The sequence below is a fragment of the Lynx canadensis genome, chromosome C1 (assembly GCF_007474595.2).
Source record: "Lynx canadensis isolate LIC74 chromosome C1, mLynCan4.pri.v2, whole genome shotgun sequence".
In the NCBI taxonomy this organism is placed as follows: Eukaryota; Metazoa; Chordata; class Mammalia; order Carnivora; family Felidae; genus Lynx; species Lynx canadensis.
Window position 1 is genome coordinate 210,190,614 of NC_044310.1, and position 22,906 is coordinate 210,213,519.

The window sequence follows — 22,906 nt, forward strand, 5'->3', positions numbered from 1 at the left end:
TTAACTAGGAGTGGAATTCTGGGTCAGAGAGTAAATATATATTTAGTTTTATAAGGAAGTGCCATATTTTTTTTTCTGAAATGGTTATAACATTTTAAATTCCCACCAACCATGTAGGAAAGTTCCACATCCTTGCCAATATTTACTGATGCCATAAAAAAAAAAAAAAACTTTTTTTTTTTTTTTAGCTATTCTGGTAAGTGTGTGGTGATTTTGTTATTGTTGCAAAAAGTTTTATCTTTTGAGAGTGTAAAATTTTATGATCTTTTCTGATTTATAAAAAAGTTGTATTGCTTTATTAATTCTGGGGCCTCAGTATCAATCTTTCACAGAAATTAAAGCCTGCCTGTGATGTTAGATGCTATTTAATTTAACTCTTTTTCTAGGTATAGAAAATGAGGCTTAGGGAGCTTGTCCAAGTAGATATCGAGAAGATTCTAGAATGTGAACTATGAGATTTCTATCCCAGTGCTCTTTCTTTTCTACAAAGCCCCTGCTACTTGCTCATGTGTTTTTCCCCCTTACTGATGACATTCTCTTCTTGCAAAAGTTGCCTATTCTTGACTTTTAAAAAACAGTATGGCTGAGTATGAGGGCACATGTGATCATTCTGAGTGAAGCTTTAATCTATTTTTTGTTTCATTGACTTATAACTATCATTCATTAAGAAGGATTCATTCATCAGTTAAGAAGGAATTGGGTGAGGCTGTCAGGGGCTGATAACAGGGAGGGTTGAGCCTGGAGAATCTTTCTTTCCATCTCAAACCTCATTTTCTGAGAGTGTTGCAAAAATTCACAATTTTCTAATGACATTCGCTTTTCCTACCAACTTTGGAGGAAGTTCTTAAATAACTTCTCCGATGGGCATGTACTTAACGTTCAATTTGAGGAACCTTTTCAAACACACGTTGTCCAAGTATTTCTAGAGGAAATGTCAAATGTGGAAAAGATTTTCAAATGAGAATTTTAAACCAGCTTCTCACAGGGGCCCTAACCAAACGTCATTTTAAAACATTATAGAGCATTGACTCATACATTTAATTAACATCTAAATTAAGGGAAACACTTGTTTTTAAATGGGGAAATTTTTACTAGCAATACTACACTGGCATTTAAAAAAAGAATCCCTGAACAGTTCTAAATTTTTTTTTTTTTACATTTATTTATTTTTGAGAGACAAAGTATGAGCGGGGGAGGAGGGGCAGAGAGAGAGGGAGACACAGAATCCGAAGCAGGTTCCAGGCTCTGAGCTGACAGCACAGAGCCTGACGCGGGGCTCAAACTCACCAACCACTAGATCATGACCTGAGCCAACGTCGGGCGCTTAACCGACTGAGCCACCCGGGGCACCCTCCATCTCATTTCTACTACCTCTCCGGTAAATAATCTCCAAAGAAGTATGAAGAGACAGTGCTAGGTAGGGCCCGAAGGGTCTCTTTTTTGCATTATTTAATTTAAAAAATTGGGGGGCCTGGGTGCTCAGTAGGTTAAGTGTTTGGCTCAGGTCATTATCTCACGGTTTGTGACTTTGAGTGCCATATTGGGCTCATTGCTGTCAACGCAGAGCCCGCTTCAGATCCTCTGTCTCCCCCTTCTCTCTGCCCCTCCTCTGCACTCTCTCTTTCTCTCAAAAATAAATAAACATTAAAACAATTTTAAAAATCAATCCATAGAAACTTGTAATTTTAGAAAATTTACTGCTGAGCATCTATTATGGACGGGGTGAGAATTTCAGGAGGGGCCCCAGGCGGTAGGTAGAAATGAGTGATTCTGCCGGCATCCTGCCTCCAGGGGTAGCAGAACTCCACAGAAAGTCCCTGGAAAGCCCAGATCTCTTGATTCCAGAACTTCTGGAATGGAAAGGCGGGATGGAAAGGCCCCTCCTGAGCTCAGGAATGTGGAGTGCTGACCATCCTTTCTCTTAGGGCTGGAGTCATGGGATGCACCGCAGCCCCCTTCCCCCACCGCCCCCCCACCCCACCCCCCATCCCCTGCACAGAGGCTTTTACAAACTTCGTCCTATGCCCCAGCAGTGCTGGTGGAGCAAAGCCTTTACGTGTCAAAGAATAGAAGTTTTCAGAGTAGTTGTCATTCCACGCGTGCTTAACCCCAGTTCTCCTAAGGTAGGTCCTTGGAAAATTGTCAGACACGGCATAAGTCTGGAATGAAACATAAAACATAAGGGAGTTTTATGAATTAATAAATCCATGGGAGTTCTTGCTTCGACAGCACATATACTAATAAATGCATGGGAACACCCTCTAGAAACCAGTCAATTGGGTAGCTCTGGGCATAGAGAGATGAAAATGCCCATTCCTGCTCATCAGATGGGCAAAGAAGGTGAGGCTCTGAATCAAAAGGGATTTCCACGGACTGCCAGTGGGAATATAAATTGCTACCACCTCTTTGGAAGACCGTTTGGCATTTCCTACCAAAGCTGAACAGGAGCAAGCTCTGTGACTCAGCGATTCTGTCCCATTTCTGACCTGGAGAAATACATGCACACATGTGCCAGGATTCTTGTATAAGAATGTCTGCAGCAGCAATGTTTACAGTAGTTCCAAACTGGTCCATCAACTTTAGAGTGAATGAATAAATTGTGGGCTCTCATGCCATGGAAAATGTGCACGGAAGGGAAAATAAGCAAAACCGCAGCTAAACGCAACAGCCTGGAATCTCAAACACAGCACTGAGCGCAAGAAACAAGACAAAAGGCAGGGATCTTCGTGCCCTACCCCTGGGATGATCCCATTTTTATAAAATTCGAAATCAGGAAAAATGAAATGTTGTTGCTTAAGAAGGCATACGAACGTGGTAAAACTCTGAAGTAGAGTGAGGAGGGGCGCCTGGGTGCCTCAGTCGGTTGAGCATCCGACTTCGGCTCAGGTCATGATCTCACTGTCTGTGGGTTCGGAGCCCCACGGCGGGCTCTGTGCTGACAGCTCGGAGCCTGGAGCCTGCTTCAGATAAGTGAGGAAGTGATTAGCCTAAAGGGAGAGGATAACAGTTATCTTCAGGGGTAAGCCGTCTGTGTGACAAAGGATACGTGAGACCTTGAAGAGTGCTAACCCAGGTGGAGGCTCTCTGGATTTTTAAAAATCATTATTCAATGTACTCCATATTTGTTTTATGCACTCTTTCCCTATGCTGTTATATCTGAAAAATTTAAAAACAGGTCAATTTAGGGGCACCCGGGTGAGTCAGCTGGTTGAGCATATGACTTTGGATTTTGGCTCAGGTCACGACCTCAAGGTTGTGGGATTGACCTGAATGTCAGGTTCCACACTGAACATGGAATCTGCTCAAGATTCTCTCTCTCACTCTGTCTCTCTCCTTCTGCCCCTCTCCACTGCTCTCTCTCTCTCTCTGTCTCTCAAAAAAGATAAAGAGGAAAAAAGAACACGTCAATTTATAACCCCACCTTGAATTTTTACTGATAAGGAAGTTAAACCCATGGGGTGACAGAAGTAGACAAGACTTTTGACTAACCAGGCTAGGAAGGTCATGGAAAGGTGATGTCCTGCACGGGCACTGGAGGAACAGCAGGAGATAAGTTAGAGAAAGAGGAAAGCATTCTGGGCAGAGGTAAAACTTATCCCGGGAAATGAATGATGGCTGAGACTCCAGGTTTATGTGTGAGAGCATAAGGGGCAGGCAAGGAAGGTCAGATGACAAATGTCCCGCTTGCTTATAGGAGATTTACTAGAAGCGCTTTTTTCCCCCAAAATAAATGCATTCTTGTCATGAAGCAAGAACATGAAGACCTAAAGAAAAAAGAGGAAACGAAGGAAAACTTCAAAGGGAAGATTGAGGCATAGACACAAAGGAGAAAAGCAGGTAGGGAATGAGTCGGGAGGAAATCTGAGGGAAAAATTTATAAAATGTATAAAAACTAAAAACATGAGGAAGGACTAGAGTGAGAGAAAGGAAGGCAGGCAGGCTGTTAAGACCATTTTCCTCTCAGGTGAAGGAAGGGGAAAGATACATGAAAGAGAATTGAGAAACAAAGTTTTAACAGAAAACAGAGAAATCGATCAGAAATGTCTAACGGGAATCGGGAAATTAAAAGTTCATGGGGTAAGAATAAAATGAGGCTTAGTTTTTAAAAGAACAAATATTTACAGGAAATCAAGAGGGCTTATATTTCAAAGTTCAACAAAACCAAGTAATAGAAGTTAGGGGGAAAAAAACCCAACAGCCAACAATGGTCATAAGAGAAAAGTCCAATTAATTTACTCATTTGTAGATGCTTGGGGAAACGACCAGGTCAATGGGGGCAATATTTACGAGTTATGATATCAGAGAGAAGATAGAAGGAAAAAAAGATGAAAATGGTTAGATTTTCTAAATTTCCAGTGTCTTTACTTCTTACTTTGCTAAGAAAAAAAGAAAAAGGAAACAAAAGATGAAAGACGAAAAGCACCACAATGCCAATCATTTAGGGTCACTCCAAGTCATTAAAACAGGAAGGCACAGGCGGCCTGGTCACAGTTGGGAGGAGGATGGGAAAATGATGAGTTCACTTTTCCCGGGGGCAGGACACTCCCTCAACTGGAAAGGCCAGTTCCACTCAAGCTAAAGGAGCAGCTAGGAAGTGACTTCACAAAAATCTTCCTCTGCTCTAGGGTAATTTGTGCCTTTCATGATTTAACTCAGTCTACCACATCTTGACCTAGTTGAAAACTGGGTCAGACCATTTTATAAACGGAAGCCTAAAAACCACCCACCTTTAAACAAATTCCTATTTTGCACTATTTTCCATATTCAGTTTCTTTTCTAAGTTTTTGGAGATGCTCACAAAAACTGCTTGAGCCCGACGAAGAGCCCGGACTCTGAATCCACAGAGAATTGGAAAGGAACAGGAAATTCACCAGACAGTAAGAGGATTTACTTGCAGCCCTTCCTGCTTGGTCCTGGGTGTTAACTTAGGAGATGTTCAGCTCCTTTCGTGGTGATTATGACATTTCTCCTTCTCTCCTTGACAATGCAAGTGCAAATGAACCCCATTTTGGCTCAAAGACTTATGTGAGAGGCTGGAGGAAGACTGTGTGGAGGGAGTTGGGGAAGAGAGGAGGAGTGAGTAACACTTAAGGCTGCAGAATAGGTTGGGGGCAGGGACTCCCCGGCAACATGAGTTTGCGGGAATTATAAAGAGTGGTAATCTGCTCAGCTTCACATTTGAAGCAGGTTGGAAGGGACTGGAGTCTCTGGCGAAATGAGGGGGAAGAAATTGGTCTGAGCATAGGTCCAACGTGAGAAGCTGCTTACTATTGAACAAACTTTCAGCTTGTCCGGGACCACAAACTTCTCTGAGAGTGTAATTACCCATGCTGGGTTTCCCATCTGCCTGTTTGAAATGGGTACGCTCTCCCAAGGAAGGTTGCCAGGGAAAATAGAGGACAACCAGTTCATCTTGAGTTCCAGATACGCAACGTATTTTTTCTTAGCATTGTTAATTTGCAGGCAATATTTGGAGCAGACTTAACCTAAAAGTACTATGGGCTGATGATCTGCCATTCAAAGTTAATAGAGCATCTGGGATTTTTATTTCCTAAATCTGACAGCCGCGTCACCAAGGCATTCTTGGGAACCACAGATAGAAGAAGCTAGTGCCGAAACATGAAAGCAGGCTGTGCCACCGAATCAAAGCTTGCGTGAGAACTACACAGGAGGGCTGCCTGGATTTTAGGACTCCTCCAGCTTTTAGAACAGTAAGGGAGTAAAGCGATGTTTTAAGTCACTAAGGTTGTGGTAATTTGTTACAGGGATTAAGTACTTTGGAACTCTTGAACCTCTTCTCTTCTGTTTTTCTTCCTTTTCTGTCTTCCTTGTCTACCTCTCCTTAGACACAGAGAATGCCACCGTTGGAGAGGATATTAGAGATAATTGGAACCAATTTGCTTGTTTTCAGATGAGGAAACTGAGGACACGAGGACCATTTAATTCCCTTGTAGAGTTGCTCTCAGTGTTCTTTGCTCCATGCTATCTATACACTTTCATATTTCTTGTCCCCTTCCTCCTCTCTTCATCTCATTGTCTCCCTATTCCAAAATCTTTCTAGTCTTCATGTTTCTAGCCCTTATTCTTTTCTCCATCATCCACCCATCCCCCCTCCCTCCACACATGCATCCATCCATCCATCATTTATCCAACATAGTATAGTCTTCCCTGTTTTCTTTAATTATTCAAAAGGAGCACTTTTCTTTTTTCTTAAAAGAAAATTTTTAAATGTTTATTTTTGAGAGCGAGAGAGAGACAGAGTGTGAGTGGGGGAGGGGCAGAGAGAGAGGGAGACACAGAATCGGAAGCAGGCTCCAGGCTCCGAGCTGTCAGTCAGCACAGAGCCGTGAGATCATGACCTGAGCCCAAGTCGGTGCTTAATTGACGGAGCCACCCAGATGCCCCCAAAGAAGCACTTTTCAAATTCACTAGTCCTCACTTCCCTCCAATTTAATCATTTGGCTCCTCCTTTCATTATGGTATGTCACTAGTTATAGATCTATCTGGGTAAAGAGATTTCCCTTTTAAAAATGCAATTATCTCTAATTTGGTAGTCAGATTTCCATATGCAAAAACCTGTTTGGGGCACTTTGTTAAGAGTCCTACTCCACACCTACTCTTTGTATATTGCTTCAGTTCTCCATATACTTTGTATATTTGAATATTGTTTCAGTACTTTGATGAGCACCTAGTAGAAACCACTTGTTTCCCAGATTCTGGGATTTCACCGATTGGTTTGAAAAAAGATGTAGGGGATTCACAGTGAAGGGGGATTGAGGAACACAGAGTTATCAATTCTTTATTTTTCAAGGCAAAATAATTAAAGACAAATGAACAAGTAACTATGCCATCGTCTCATTTAATAAAGAACACTTTCCCCTCATAACTATGAGAAGAATAATTTCAGAGCAGCGGACACTCGTCTCAAGAAAGCACAGGGAGCAAAATCACGTTGATCTCTAAATGTCCCTTCGAAAAAAGAGAATATATTACAGAATGCAAACAGATAAAAATACAGAACAACACGACCGTTTATTTTACTTTATTTGAGTGTGGTTCTTCTTTGATAAAAGCCTGTCGATTGGCACATTTATACCTGAAGCGGAGTGAAACGAGGTGACAATCGTCTTCCTCTTCCTGGATTTAATGTGTGTCAGTTACTGTTGGAAATCCGGCCTCAGATGCATATGTTGACAGAAACAGAAACCACTTTCTTCAGGCTCTGTCGGTCAACCTGTAATATCCTGGATACAGATAAAGAAGGGACGTCATGGCTCCAGCCATTTCTCCTGATTTTTCGCATCCTCAGGGGTGAAAGCAGTTCTTGTTGATTGGCCCAACTGGGAAAGAAAGAGCCAGAGGCCCCAGGGCTCTCTCCATTCCTGGTGGCCCCTTCCACCCTGGGCTGCCCCACCCCCCCACCTCCGGGGGAGGGGGGTGGCTGAATGCAAGTATTCTGGGTCCAGGTAGAGGTCTGGATGGGGGCGAACCTCATCCCCGGCAGAAACCACAGCTCAGACTTCTGTTTGGGAGCCAACCTCTCTTCATCACAGGTGTGATGAAAATTTGGTGGCCCCTGGTTCTCCAGGGCACATCAGAATCACCTTTTAGAAATGTGTAGGCACTTGGCTTCAGTTCAGCCCCCTGATCAAAGATTGTGGAAAGGAGGTGGTTGACGTATGTTTTTGTTTTGTTGTTGTGTTTTAAACCACAAAACGATCTGCTGTCTATTCTAGTTAAAGACCTTACTATGCATCAGTGGTTCTCACCGATGTCCATGAGTACACTTGCTTGGGGAGCAATGCCTGAGCCCCACCCCAGACTACTTGTATCAGAATTATCTGGGGCTGCCTGGGTGGCTCAGTGAGTAAGCATCCGACTTCGGCTCAGGTCATGATCTTGCAGTTTGCGAGTTCGAGGCCTGCATCAGGCTCTCCGTTGTCAGCGCGGAGCCTGCTTCAGATCCTCTGTCTCCCTCACTGTCTGCCACTCCCCCGCTCTCAAAAAAAAAAGCAAACCATAAAAAATTCCAGATGATTCTAATATGCTGCCAGAGTTGAGAATAAGAGGGAATCAATGCTTGTATCCGCAAAATTTTGCATGCCCTTTCACAAGCCCAGCATTAAGGAATCTGGCAAATGACACTTGTAGCCAATAGTCAGCTAGCTACTCTTCAGTGTGACTTTATAAATCACGTCGGCTTTTTTAGAAGCAGAGTAAGCGTTGTGATAGAAGCTAATGCTTTCCGAGCACCTCCTGAATGCCCAGTCCTGTTCCAGGGTTTGCACGTATTGCTAGAACGCACAAGGATGCCAAGAGGTTGACACCATTATTATCCTTGTTTTACAGGAGAGAGGACGAGGGTTGATTCAGTCGCCTGGGTTCATGCTGTGGAGTCATGAGGCCGGTGTAGAGGCTTGTGATACCCTGGCAATTAGCACAAGTCCAGCGGGACCCTTGTGAAGGGCAGACACAGGAGAAAAAGAGATCTCTGGAGCATCACTAGTGGGAAAGAGAATTGGCGCACGAAGACAGCTGAGACTGAGATGAAGACAAAGGTTCTTATCCTGTTTCTAGCCCTTTTGAACAAGTTTCCTTGTTTGAACAAGTTTCCAGAGCTTTCTACCCTCAGAAGGGGAAGGAGACTGTCTTTTAGTGTGAGGCATGCAAAGTGTAACCTGCCCTTCCAGGGTGAGCTCTTCCAATTACCACGGGGCTGCCCAAAGAAAATCATCGGAATTGAAGATACAGCATCACACTGGTAGGCTCTAGAATGAGGGAGGCAGCAGCCCTTTTCCCTTGTGGCGTTCAGACCACAAGCAGAGAATGAGCCATACCTGGAAAAGCAGAAGAGGGTGTGCAGGGTTTCGAGGTACCTTGAAGGGCACATAGAGCTGGCTTCCCATGGGCTGTCCTGTAGAAGATTTATTAGACTTGCTGAGTCTGGTCTCCAGAGCTGGGCTGTTGGTGGACACTGAAGATTTATCCTGTTAGAACAAAGCTATCTCTAACTGCCTTGAGAAGTGAATTCTTTATTCCTGGAAAGAACCAAGGTAAGTCGAACCATGCCTATGGACGAGAGCACCTTTCCAAGGTCTTGGCAAGTGACCTTGTGTGGTTCTGTGATGATTCCTGATCCTTATTCAGTTAGTGAGCAAGGGTTTATTGTCCTTGAACTAGGCACGAGGGACGCAGTGGTGAACCCACGGATGTGGCAAGTAGGGAGGAAAGAGAAATGGCAGCTTCATTCCTACACTCATGATCCCTCGCTCCCAGGACCTATTCAGATTGTTCGGATTCAGATTATTTGGCACGTTTCCTATTATATTTCAGAGTCAACCTGTCTCTTTCTCTTTTTCTTTCCTTCTCTTTCTCCCTTTGCTCATATGCCCTACGTAATTCCCTCCCTCTGTGTCTGCTTTTAATGCCTCCTTTTCCCTTCTTTTTAACCATTTAACTCTGGTTTTTTTAATTTTCTGTTTTATTCCCTGTTCTTTCCTCTACCTCCATCCTATCACCTGCTAATGGGTGGAATTAATACATATATTAAAGAATATCTATGTACTATATTTATATAGGTACCCACCTAAATATCTGCTCAATGTTTTTATATTTTGGGTTAAATTAGAAGAATCAAATGAATATGGTCTGCAAATATTCAAGGATTGCATATAACTTTCACTGGGCTTATGAAATATTTTAACTAAAGAGAAAGCAGATTGCTTCTTTCCTCTAAACCAGTTCCCAAAGGTGAACTTCCTTTCTCGGCTCTGTGTATGGGAAGTACTGAGCAGGTTATGTCATTAATATGTCACACATTGTATATTTTGTTACCCGCCAATGAATAGCTTTCTTGTTCTGTTCCAGTTTATCAGGTACCAACATTTCGAGGACAATAGCATCAGTGGGACAGCCAGCCCTGAAAGCTAACTTCGCTTCATTGTTTCAAAAAGTGGTGGTTTCCACTGTGAAGAAATGTGGTTTAAAGTTTTTATTGTTTTCACTGCTGGAGGTTAACGTGGTGAGTGAATTTTGAGAACAAGCATTTCCAACAGTTCTGCTCTAACATGAAAGTGGAGACTATGTAACAACATATTTTAGGAACTCTAACTTGGAAGGTGCTAAAAAAAAAAAAAAAAAAGAAAGAAAAGAACACAGTAGACGATTGCTATGTATTAAAGAGCACATTCTACTCCAAGAGGGAAATAAATCAAGACCGTAGAGGAAGCAGGGAGCTACCCAAGAACACGGTTCTGTCATCTGTAAACCACTTGAACACATCTGGTTAAAGCCGTGGTGCGGTCCCGAAGTTTTAGTGGGATATTAACCCCCCATTTTAAAGGGGACTTTGGCCCAGATAACTTCCTACCTCTAAAAAGAAATCAGATTGCCGTGATAGTTCCCCTGGCTTCATGCCCTGTTAAGATAATATCGTGAATTCTTTCCTTACCGTTCCTACGATGTTGCACTATTTTTTTTTTTTTTTTAACCTCACTGTGTTTCTGGAAAAGATACGACCAGTTGCCAAACTGCCAAACAGATCTGTCGATTGTTGAGGGACGAGGAACCGCCATTTGGCAATGTGTGCCAGGTACTGTACTAGGTGGTTTACACTCATGATCTCACTTATTTCTCACGACAGGGAGAGGTTATCCTTCCACGTACGGGATGCTGGGGCTCAGCTCTGGGAAGGTCAGGATTCGGCAATCGATGAGGGGATTCACACTCTCATTCTTCTGACTCTGACACCCCCGCACTTAATATTGCAGCTGAAAACAGAGCCCAAATCAGGGTTTAGACACCTCTCCCCCCATTCTGCTTGAGAGAGGTCTAGGGTGGCGAGGTCGTGTGGAAACACGTGTGCCAGAAGGATGTCTGGGAGATGCAGTCTTGGATTCTCAGCCTCCGGCGTGCAGTAATGCCTGATCCAATACAAGGGATTGGAATGGACTAGATGGAGACATTATCCGATGCTCGCCACAGACCACACCTTTGGCCCCCCCACACCCACGAATACCCTTCATCCTGCCTGTAAACTTTCAAACCACAGCAGCAACAACAAAAAAATGCCCTCATTATTGTCATGAAACCATCGCTCATGCAAATAACACATTCAACCTGCCCCCCAAAGCAGACACCCAAATGGTACCGGTGTCAGCCATCGCCTCTGGAGGTCAGCCTTTCCTCCTTTAGTTCGATCTCTGCCTGGGTTGTTTTGCTATAACCTACTGGCAAAATTATAACCAAGCCCCATGTAAAATAGTAGGAAAAGGGAGGGACAAGGTAAGATACGACACAGCATGGTGAGCGGAAACATGTCACCCTCACAGTGTTCATTTCTGCATCTGGTTGTGTGGCTTTATTCGGTATTTGCTATTTCTGTCTTCCTTCCTCCACTGCCAGTTCTGTGTCCCCCCCCTCAGCAGGTTGGGGTTCTTAATTCAGGGGGAAACTGAAACCTTGGTTCTCGAGGGGCATGAGTCTTATTGTTAAATTGGTTCTCATGGTCTTCCATTGACTTTGACCACCTGATATAGAGCATGATCTAGAGCCATTCCCAGGATTTCTTGGTTTGAGAAATATTCTCCCATTGTGTGCCTAATTTAACAGGAAGTCCATTTCTCCTTGAAAACCAACCTAATCTCCTCAGTCAATGTGGTAACCCTCCTTTTATCTTTTACCTGTTTATCCAGGGACGTGAGGAACCCACAAGGGGCCAAAGGCAGTTCTTGGGTATGGAAACATAGTTTTGTCCAACGGTGGAATAGTTTTGTCCTTGGGATCTCAGACCTCTAAACCAGTAGAACAACTGGTAAAAAGATGATAAGCAAACTTTCACGAGTGAATTATGCGATGGGATGTTAAGAAATGCCACTCTCGTCTCCATCCTATGGATCCCAGAGTAATACATTCTGACGATGGGAGAATCAGTACCCAACGTGGTTGTTGGTTCAGAGCAAATAACCACATCAGGAACAACACACCCTAATCTAACCAAGTGTCACTTTCCACCCAGCTCTGGAACTGAGTGCTCCACAGGCCTGTGGCTTCCAGGTGGTGAGGTTGTGGTAAGGACATGGAATGCTTGGGCTCAGGTCTTCATGGCCTGAGCTGAGGTCGGATGCTTAACCTGCTTAACCACCCAAGCGCCCCACAGAGGCAACACTGTTTAGATATCAGGATGATGTCTCAGTCTGTTCAGGCTACTAACAAAATACCACAACTGGGCAGCTTAGACAAAGTAAAAATGTATTTCTCATTTATTTGTCTTATGTATTTATTTCTGGAGGCTGGAAGTCCAAGATCAGAGTGCCAGCGTGGGCAGATGAAGGCCCTCTATCAGGTTACAGATGACCTCTTATTGTGTCCTCACATGGGGAGAAGGGTTAGGGAGTTCTCTCTCGGACCTCTTTCCTAAAGGCGTTAATCTCATTCATAAGGGCTCTACCCTCGTGACCTAATCACTTCCCGAAGGCTTCATCTCCTGGTACCATCACATGGGTCTACAGCAGCACCACAGGCAGATCGTGATGCGTGAAGGAGCGTGCGAGGCAGAGAAGAATTCTTACCCAGTGTAGGTGTCTTCTCCACTGGGGGCGATTTTCCGTCCCCTCCATGATGAGAAGCTTCCGTCTAATAAACCTGATGGTGTCAGCCTGGTCCTCAGGGTCTATGGTACAAGAATGGGATTCCAGGTTGGTTGCTGCTGTGGATGATTGGGACCCACCAGATGGGCCAGTCCAGTGGTGACGAGAAACCCTGCCCGGGCCCTGCTTCCCCTTCACCCCTGCCTCTACAGCCGCTTTACTCATGGCCCATTGAGCAAAAAGCAGGGGTGGTGGGGAGGAGACTGACTGACAGCTCTGGGGTGGGTTTACTTTCTTTTTTTTTTTTTTCTTCATCATTGAAAACCTTCATTTTGGGGGCTCAGGGGATTGTCTTTGGTCAACATTCACAGGACGTAATAAAGATTCTCACGACCTGGCCCCATTCTGAGATCCCCTCCGCCTCCGTCTTCTCTAGACCTCCTTGTCTCCAAATTCCAACTTTTTCTTTCCAGTTCCCTGAACGTTTTTCCAAGTGGTAGCCGTTGCTCACACACCAGGCCCTCTTTCCCACCCCAGGCAAACTGGATGTTGAGCTGTGCCGTTTCGAGTTCTGTCCCGAACATGGCTTTTCACTCCCCAGTGTCCCTGACGGTTACTGCTAACTGGGATTGTAACTCTGCAGCTGTCCGTGTCCAACCCATGAAGGCACATTTCAATCATGTTTAATTTTTTTGTCTTCTTCAGCCCGCTGCAAAGCTCCTGACGTGGCTAGAGGTGTGGGCAGAAGAGAAAATGTCAGGGGAGCAGTATAGACATCCTAGGGGTATACAGTTTGTTCGTGCAACGAACTGATGCCTTCAGGATCTGCTCCAACGGGATCCCACGAATGTGCTCCCTCTTGTTGATAGCGTGCTGCTGGTTATGCCTGACTTTATTGCTTACAGAGCCAGGCAACATCCAGTTCGGGGTGGACGCCTCCATTTACAAGGCAACTGGTCTTTTGGTAAGGGGTTTAGCCTCTACTAGGGCTCCATAGCAAGCCAAGCACTATTTTTCCAAAGAAGATTTTCTTCAAGAAGCCATGGTGTACTTCGAAACCCAGTGATTTTTCCTTCACGTCTCTCTGTCTAGAGGCTCTATCCATCATCCATTATGCTTTAACCCTTAAGAACCAAGAGGTGGGGCTGTTCACACTGCAGCCTGGAGAACTGAGGGCGCTCCCAGTTCAGTCCCACTCAGTCAGCCGCCTTAGAGGTCATTCAGTAAATGAGTTGAGGCCTTCCATATTCCCAACAAGCTTTTTGCCTCTTAATTGGATGGAGTGCGGGGTACAACATCTTATTCTTCTCTGTGAAGCTTATGTCCCAACAAGCTTGAGAATACTGGTCTCCCACAAACATCTGGAAGGTGGCAGATCCTTGCATTTAACGGACTTTATCTCTGAACCACTTGCATCGATGGGGTATAGCAAGGTATCCTGCCCTTGCTCACTCCATCTTATTAGTGTATTGTCATTACCTAGTGAACCAGCATGATCTCTCGGGGGCCACTGGGATGGCCAAAGTGCCCCCATGCTGTGGACTCTCAATATTTCATCCTACAATGGTTACAGACCCAACCGTATCAGATGACCACTCCCAGATGCCTATCTTTGAAAATCTGCTCTCTCCAATCACTTTTTCTGACCGAGTAATGATTGGGCAGGGCTTTATTTTGTTTTATTTATTGATTATTTATTTACATTTTTTTAAAACATTTTATTTGTTTTTGAGAGACAGAGAGAGACAGAGCATGAGTGGGGGAGGGGCAGAGAGAGAGGGGGAGACACAGAATCCGAAGCAGGCTCCAGGCTCTGAGCTGTCAGCACAGATCCTGACGCGGGGCTTGAACTCATGAACTTCGAGATCATGACCTGAGCCGAAGTCGGATGCTTAACCTAGGGAGCCACCCAGGCACCCTTATTTATTTATTTTTTTAAGTTTATTTGTTTATTTCTAGAGAGACAGAGATAGTGCAAGCAGGGGAGACACAGAGAGAGAGAGACAGAGAGAGAGAGAGAATTCCAAGCAGGCTCCACACTGTCAGCGCACAGCCTGATGCGGGGCTCGAACTCACGGACCGTGAGATCCTTCCCTAGGCCGAAACCGGGAGTCGGACGCTTAAGCGACGTAACCACCCCGGCGCCCCCAGGACTTCATTTTAAACAAAAGTCATTAAAATAGGAAACGAGAACGTTTCCAAGTCACTGGAGGGCTAGAAGAACAGCTGTTGAGCGGAACCTTCAGGGGGGTCTGTGAAAACACCACCAGGGAGCCGGTGAACCACGTGGGTGGCCAGCTCTGCCTCGGTCAGAAAGCACGGACTCAGGACGCCAGCACCCGGCGGATGGCCACCGGGCCACAGCACCGGGGGCATTCCGGGTGGCCCGCGCCCTGCTTTCCAGCATCCACGAAGCGAGAGGGCAGACGTGGCAAAGTCTGTTAAAGCTGCTGCCGAAAAAGCGGCGGCGCTTCCCCGGCTGGGAGGCTGAGCCCGCGGCTGCAGCACAATCTCTGCTGCCCGACGGTGGCTCTGCTTCCGGATGGCACAGGCGCCGCCTGTTTGGTGGGAGTCAGGCCCCACGTGCACTCGGGCTCTGACCCCATCTGCAGCCGCCAGCCGACCCGAGGCCCCCTAGCGGGGGGATGAAGCCCAGCTGAGGGAGAGCCTTCCTTGCAGGGTCTGCCAAAGGGGCCGCGCAGGAGTTCTGGAAATTAAAACACTCATCGATCGGGGGCCGATTCAACAGGAGGACAGAGGGAGGGAAGCGGAGGAAGCGTCCGAAGACGAGCAGGTTTGGGAAAAGGATGCTGTTCCGTAGGTCCCGTTGGAGACAGCAGCGCGGGACTGGAACAAGAAAGAACCAAGTAGATCAGAGAGGCAGGAGAAAGCCACAGACGCTTTGGGAAAGAAGGGGGTGGCATTGAGAGAAAGGGGAGCGAGGGGGGACAGATCCGGAACCCCCACTGATGGTAGAGCAGCTGAGCTCCGCTCCGCTCCACCTTCCTGTGATTACCCCCAAACACCGCTGCTCTGAGACATACGGGAAGTCCAGGGGATTTAATTCCGGGGGAAAGGATGACAGCAGCAATGACAACAACAAGGACAGCACCCTGGGTCTCAAATTCCGTGTTGCCGAAAGTAGTTCTGCGTATATTCCCATGGCAAAGAAGACAGGATGAGGGCGGTTTGAATTTTTTTTTTTTTTTTTCCTTTTCCATTTTGAAATAGGAGCTGTTAGCGACCAGGCCGTGGGTTGAATTGACCCACGTGAAGTCACAGTCCTGGCTGACAGAGGGACAGACATTACTGCCCTGCCAGGGCCGTGGCTCTGGAGTCCGCACAGACTCCTCTTGGGGAAGGGGCTACATTCTTTGAAAGAAAAGCAGGGGGCCCCTGGGTGGCTCAGTTGGCTAAGCATCTGAGGTCATGATCTCAAGGTTCCTGAGCTCCAGCCAGCAGCGTTTGGGCTCTGTGCTGACAGCTCAGAGCCTGGAGCCTACTCTGAATTTTGTGTTTCCCTTGCTCTCTGCCCCTCCCCCACTCATGCTCCTCTGCTCCTCCCCCACTCATGCTCGCTATCTCTCTGTCTCAAAAATGAATAAACATTAAAGAAAACCTAACAAGAAAAAAAAAAGGCAGGAGAAAATAGAATTTCAGATTTTTTTGAATAAAAAGTGTAGACTAAAAAGGCAAGCGAAAAAAATAAAACAACTGTTTAAAAAGGCCACACACAGGGGGAAGGAGGCTCCTTACCTTGCCCTCTCAAAGCCTCAGTTTTCCGTCTGTAAAATGGGGACAATGATCCTCACTTCACTGAGGTGTTGTGAAGATTAAATCAGGTCATAATTTGTGTAATACACTCACCCCTTTGTGGCTGGCACAAAGTAAGCTCTCAGTAAATGTAAATTATTATTACGGTTACCGTTGCCAGCATATTTGCATGTTATTAGCAAGGCTCTCCAAACCACGTGCTTTGGTTTCTTACAGCTCTGTGTCCTACCGTAGTCACTATCGTATTATACATTCCATAATTGATTTCTTTTGTTTCTGTCAAACAGATTAAGCTGTGGCTGAGAATATAGCAGTGAGGCATAAGTAAAGTTAAATGCGATAGAAAACAAGAGAGTCTAGCTCACCAACATTGAACATTCTTTCCAAGCAAAGAGGAGCACATATTCAAATGACCAAACCTCAACAGATACAAAATTACAAAACGATGAACAAGAATCTGTCTTGTGTGCTGTTTTGGTATATCCAGGGAATGGTCTGCAAGGACGGGTTTCTGGAATCCCGACGGAGGGAGTGCACTCTGCAAGAGGGTTGGTACATTCCTTTGTGTGACCCAGTCTCTGCGGTCTCCGCACGTTGGAAAGCAAGGGTCCCAGCTCATAGGGAACATATGTATAATGCTGCCCCCTACTGCCAGTGGGCTACTTAGCAGCTAAATAACCGTAACCGACGTGTAAAAAGCCCTCCAAAGTGATACTTAGTTTGAATGGATGGTCAGCTACATGGCGCATGGATACGTTCCAGAGTTAGATAATTCAGCTGTAGAGGCAGATAATTGCAGTATGATAATGTTTAAAGAAAAATAATGTTAGATGCCTGCAGATTTAAAGGGGTAAACGGTGGGTTGCGTATAGTTACATTATTAATCGGTGCACGAGTCTCACGAGACCAACGCTATTATTACCCCTGCCGTGAGTGAGGGAAACCAGGTTCTAAAAGTGACCCCGCTGTACACAGCAGAACTGGCACTCAACTTCAAACTTCTCTGACTCATTTGGGCGTCCTTTCCAGGCCACGATGCCTCCCTGAAGGAGACACAGCGGTCCACAGCATCAAAAGGTTGACTGTTGGCAAGTCTCACAGAATCGCTCTTACACTGCCTCTGCCCTTACCTCTTCTGCATTGAAAAGCGGCTTGCAGGCAAATGCACTTCATTAGAGGATGAGCCACACAAGCGAGTTTAGGGGGGCTAAAGGCTTTTATGTGAACAGGGCTGGAAGGATCAACACCCCCCTTGGGCATGCGCGGAGGACAGCCCTGCTCTGGAGGAAGAGTGTGCAGAAACCTGGCCCGTGGCCAGCTCAGGTCCGCCTGCTATGGGGGTGCCCCCATTAATCCTGGCCCTGGAACCCTAGAACGGTGAAGGGGCATCGTTTATAATTTTCCAACCCAGACGTGACACCTTTTTATAATCCCCCAAAGGCATGGCTCGTGCTAGTGTCGACTCCGTAGAAAGCACTGCTGAGTGTTATCTGCCTGTTGGTGATTCACAAGTCCGGCAGAAAGTACTGGAAGACCGGTTCCAAACCGACCCCCTTCACCAGCACCACTCACCAGCATATTTAGAAAATGACCCTGTCACGTGGGTAGACGAAGGAAAGATGGGGACAGTTTGTTATAAGATGAGGGGGGGTGACGGAGAACTTCTTTGGCGTTTGGGATCCAGGAGCAAAGAAGAACGATACCAGCCTTCTCTGAGATACTGGAATCCAAGAAGCCTCACAGCGGAGCTTTTGTGCGTTACCACAACGGGTGGAAACTGGGTAGCACTGGCAGCCCAAGGTGGGTTAGAGAGAACCCCCTAATTTCTCATGGTCCAACTGGTGAGTTTAGACACCGGAAACTTCTCAGGGCCCACGACCGGGGCACGAAAGGTAACATCAGGAAGAGCTAGAGAGCCTTCTAGGTTCTGCTGGCCTCGAGGAGCAAAGGGAGAGGTGACGCACAGACGGTCCAGCTGGGATCCAAAGCAAGACATAGTCACATCTCAGCAGCCGGCTGCAAAGAGGCGGCAGGGAGGACCCTGGCAGGTAGGGGGAGGGGTTGCGAACGCAAGTAGGAGGGCAGGACCAAGGGTAACCGGGACTGAGACTTCCGGGCCTTTCTCCGCGGCAAGCCAGGCCAAGTGGCTATCGTGTAAGATCTATTGGGAGTTTAGAGTAAACTCTGAGGAGCACAACACAAATACAGTTCTGAACGTAATGAGGTTTTGAACACGAAATGGCTTCCAGAGGAATCTCCGGACTCATATCAACGTACCTGAAAGCGGCCGGGCGCTGGGTGCTGAAATGGGGGCTCGAGGCGGGAACTGCCCGCGTCGTGATGGGAAACCCACACGCATATGGTTAAATTGAGCTGAGCATGGGCATCATGCTCATGACCGGAGCCTCGTATGACGTCAGAGCAGAGGAAGCATGCAGCCTGTCAGGTGGACGGGTGCCAGACCCAGAGCCCAGAGCATGAATACGCGGGCCACGTTAGGCTGCACCTGCATGGAATGAAAGACAACGATCTGCAGATGAGTAACTGGGCGAGGACAAAGGATTGCTCAAAGGTCACCGATGGGAAGGGCAGGATGGGAGCTTTTGTCTTCCAACCTCCAGTCGAGCGCCATTCCCCTGTCCGCATTTCTTCCCTTGTGAAAACACACAGGCAGAGCAGAATCAAAGAACGGCAGCACCGACACGGAAGAAATTAGACCTCCTATGTAGTTTGGACTCTCATCCCGTTGGCATTGTGTCCCGCAGTCACAAGCCGGCAGCTGGTCAAAGCGCCTCCGTGAAAACTTGCCACGCTGGGAAATCCTCAGGATTTTCTGAGACAGGCTGGTCTGTCACTGGACGTGCTGGCACGAAGTTCTCTGTATTGAGCTGCCCTCTGTCTCTGGGGATCTGCCTCTGTCAACCCTGACCTCTACCTGCACACAGTTACTTCCTCTTCCAAATGGACCCTCCAAGTTCTTTCTTTTCTTTTTTTAATATCTCTTTTTGAGAGAGAGAGAGAGAGAGAGAGAGAGAGAGAGAGAAAGAGTGGTCAAGAGGGGAAGGGGCAGAGAGAGAGGGAGGCAGCGGGTCTGAAGCACTGTCAGCGTGGAGCCCTATGCGGGGCTTGAACTCACGAACCGTGAGATCACTGTCTGAGCTGAAGTCGGACACTCAACCGACTGAGCCACCCAGGGGCCCTGGATCCTCTAAGTTCCTAAGCATCAGACACTAATGGAGGACTCACTCTGTGCCAGGCATGGAAGGTGGTATCGTGCCCATGCTAGGCTCCCTTGTTCACGTTTTACACATTCTCAGGTCCTTACCCACTTTTGTTGTTCTTCTCTGGACAGTCTCTAGAGTTGTTAAGTCACGTAGCCCTCTCCTCCATTCCAAATCCTCACGGGCCATTTCTTTAAGAAGACAAATCTATTTGGATCTACATAGAAAGTAGTTATGTCCCCAGGGATGTAAACTAGTTTTCATATTCATACGAATTATACCCATACTAACATAACTGGAAATGTATACAGAGGACTCCAAATTGCACGTAGGTGATTATCAGAGGAATAGTTGATCTAGGTTATCAGTTTAAATGGCAGGAATATGAATACACCCTTTCCCCAATTTCAAACAAGCAGCCTCAGGAAAACAAATGCTGGTTATCACCCCCATCGTTGACACAGTGTTTCTGAGCAAGCCAGACGCGGAGATAACAGCCCCATTAATTAGATGCTGGCATCATTCTTATCTCTCCGACGAAGAAACTGAAGCCACAGGGGTCATGGACCTTGCCTAAGAGCACACGGCTGGTAGACAGCAGGGTCAGGCCTCAAGTCAAGCCTCCTGCTCTTAGTGGGAAAAGCTGTTGGTGCACCAGCCCTGTCAATGTGGCCCGCATGTCCCCACGGTGACCCCTCAGTGAAGGTAAATGCGGTCCCACCTAGAGACATGTCCCCGTCCTCGAACACAATAGTTTCAAACCACCTGAAGTCTGATCCTTTCTAGGAATGACATCCCCCAGGTATTTTTTTGCAGAATTAGATCCCTTGTACCTGAATGGTGACTCACACTGGTACGTCTTTTAGGCGTACATACTGAATGATTCACTTAGTGGCCCCTGGCCCCGCAGGTTTCCCGGTTCCAGGTTAAGATCAGTCCTTCAGTGGTGTGGAGGCAGGAATGGGAAGAAGGTTCAAAAACCCGGCGGCAGCCCCTCTGGGCTCACTGTGCTGGGGTCCACTTACCTGGTGGGGGCACAGCTCTGCCCGGTACTGCCAGTCTCTGAACATTCAGATCTCATTCTTTGTACTTTCTTGCCAGGAAGGCACCGCCCCTTTTTAATGGACTGCTTTCAGCAGATGCCCCAAAGACCAGTGAGTGAGGCCTCTCATCGATGCCATCGCTCCTTCCAGAAGGAACTGGTCAAATGGGAACCCCTGAGCCCCACTGGGGCCGGAATCCCATTCCTGCCCATCTGTCTCACCTCAGTGCTGAGCCAGATTCTCCGGCCTCCCTTCCCGGGTCCTTCTCCTCCTCCTTCTTTCCATCTCCCACTTGTAGATTCCCCCGCCCCCAGCCTTCCTTCGCAGTCTGGTACCTATTGGTGTCTCTCAGGGCATTGAGCCTCTGAAATCCAATTATGTGGAGAATTCCAGTTCCTTCCCACATTGTTTCTGGGTCTTACTCACAATCTCGGACGTGGCTGAGCGACCAGTTCACTGTCCCTGACGATCAGGGAACACTGTTCAGAATACATAACGGGCCTGACAGTAGGGGGACGGTGACCGATTTCACTCAGCCTTGGCCAAGTCATGGCCACTTACTACACCAGCTGAGTGGCTTTTGCTCTTTATTGTTCATCAGAATCACCAAAAAGGCTTGTTCAAACATGGACTGTTGGGCATCACTACCAGCATCTGTGACCCTGTAGGTGGCAGGGTGGGGCAAGAATTTACATTTTTAGCAAATTATGGGTGGTACTGATGCTACGGATCCAGGGACCCACTGAGAACTGAAACCCAGAGTGGCTTCCATTCACCAGACAGAATTCATTTGGGGGAGTGAAGTTGATGCTACTAATTTTTAAATTTCTGGTTGTTCAAGGCAGATGCCAGCGGGAAGAAACCAGAGTCAAGAGTTACATTTATAGGTACCAATCCGTACGAATGGCCGTTGTTGATCTAGTGAGTCACCGATGCCCAAATCAACACAGAATGGCATGAATTGAGGAAAAGTATTATACGACTTTTAGGAAGGTACCTGTGTAACCCCGTGAGGAAGTCGCACCTAGTCAGCTGGACACTGAGATGAGAACCCATTACCTGGGCAATGTGGGAGTTCTGGTTTTGCAAATTTCTGTACATCACTCATGCTCATAGCTCTGCACTGGGGCTGAGTTAGCGTGAAACAGACTTTGACTCAGGTTGAGAGATTCATGCAGCACCTTCTGGGAATGAGTAAACGGTGAGTCAGTTAAGTGTAGCTGTAACCTCAAGTGAAGCCAAGGCCAAAAAGAGAAATCTGCCGGCACTCGTGAACTTTGCTTGCTTCTCTGTGGATCACCGCTTCATTTGCATGTAACCCTACGACCTTCCAAAAAGGAGGATGGGGTACTTACATTGGGTATTGGGACAGGATTATGGGTTGTCATGTCATAACACTAAGAATCCTATCAGTAGAGTGTCTAGTGAGGGAACTTGGGAAACTGAAGGACAGCCAGGGTCTTTGGACATCCAGATAAATGACTCTCGAGCAACAACAGAGGTGAGGGCTCCTGACCCCTGGGGGCCATGGGCTGTGGAAAGATCAGACCTCAACGCCAAAGGCCTGTGCTCCAGGGATGGTAAGCAGGGCTCTGGATATGATGTGGCTAGGAAGTTCTCTAACTTAAGTGGAAGAACTTGGCTTAACTTCTTTGAGCCAATGGAAGCATGTCTAAAGCTTCAGAGCTGGCATTCTTTTTTTGAAAAGCAAAAGGACAACCTGTTAAAAGTTTGGTTCAAGGGAGTAGGAGAAATCCTTTACCTGGAACAGAAATACAGGAGCCACTTAGGAAGTCCAGGAGTCCTGCAAATGGAGAGAGTGGGGAAGGATAGGTCACAAAGGTGAAGGCTCTTGGTCTCATAACTAGAGGAAGATGGAGGTAGAATTAGGGGTGAAACAGGGAGTGAACTTGAACTTGGGACTCTCTTAACAAAAGTGCAGCCAAATAGTGCTGTGGTTGTTATCTATATCCTGGAGCATTCTGAAGCCTGGCTTGTTTTGTGAAAACAAAGGCCACTCTATTTTGTAATCATTTCAAACATATGAAAAAGTTACAAGAGTTGGATGAGGAACTTCTCAGAAGGAGCCCTTTTGCCTAGCTGGATTCCACATTTTGCTCATTGGCTTTATTGTTTCTTATCCACCCACCTATCCAAACACACACACACACACACACACACACACACACACACACACATACACACACACACACACATCTATACATAAAGTCTTCAAAAAACATTTGAGAGTTGATTGCAGATATCATACCCCTTTATCTCT

The 22,906-nt window shown here is 46.6% G+C and overlaps 1 long non-coding RNA gene across 1 annotated transcript; it reads left to right on the plus strand.

Annotated features, from left to right (window-relative positions):
* The first annotated feature begins 4,791 nt into the window (after positions 1-4,791).
* Positions 4,792-10,141, plus strand: LOC115521052. The gene is made up of 3 exons (XR_003970940.1): positions 4,792-4,877; positions 8,350-9,053; positions 9,876-10,141. It is a non-coding gene; the product is annotated as an uncharacterized LOC115521052 (long non-coding RNA).
* The last annotated feature ends 12,765 nt before the right edge of the window (positions 10,142-22,906 follow it).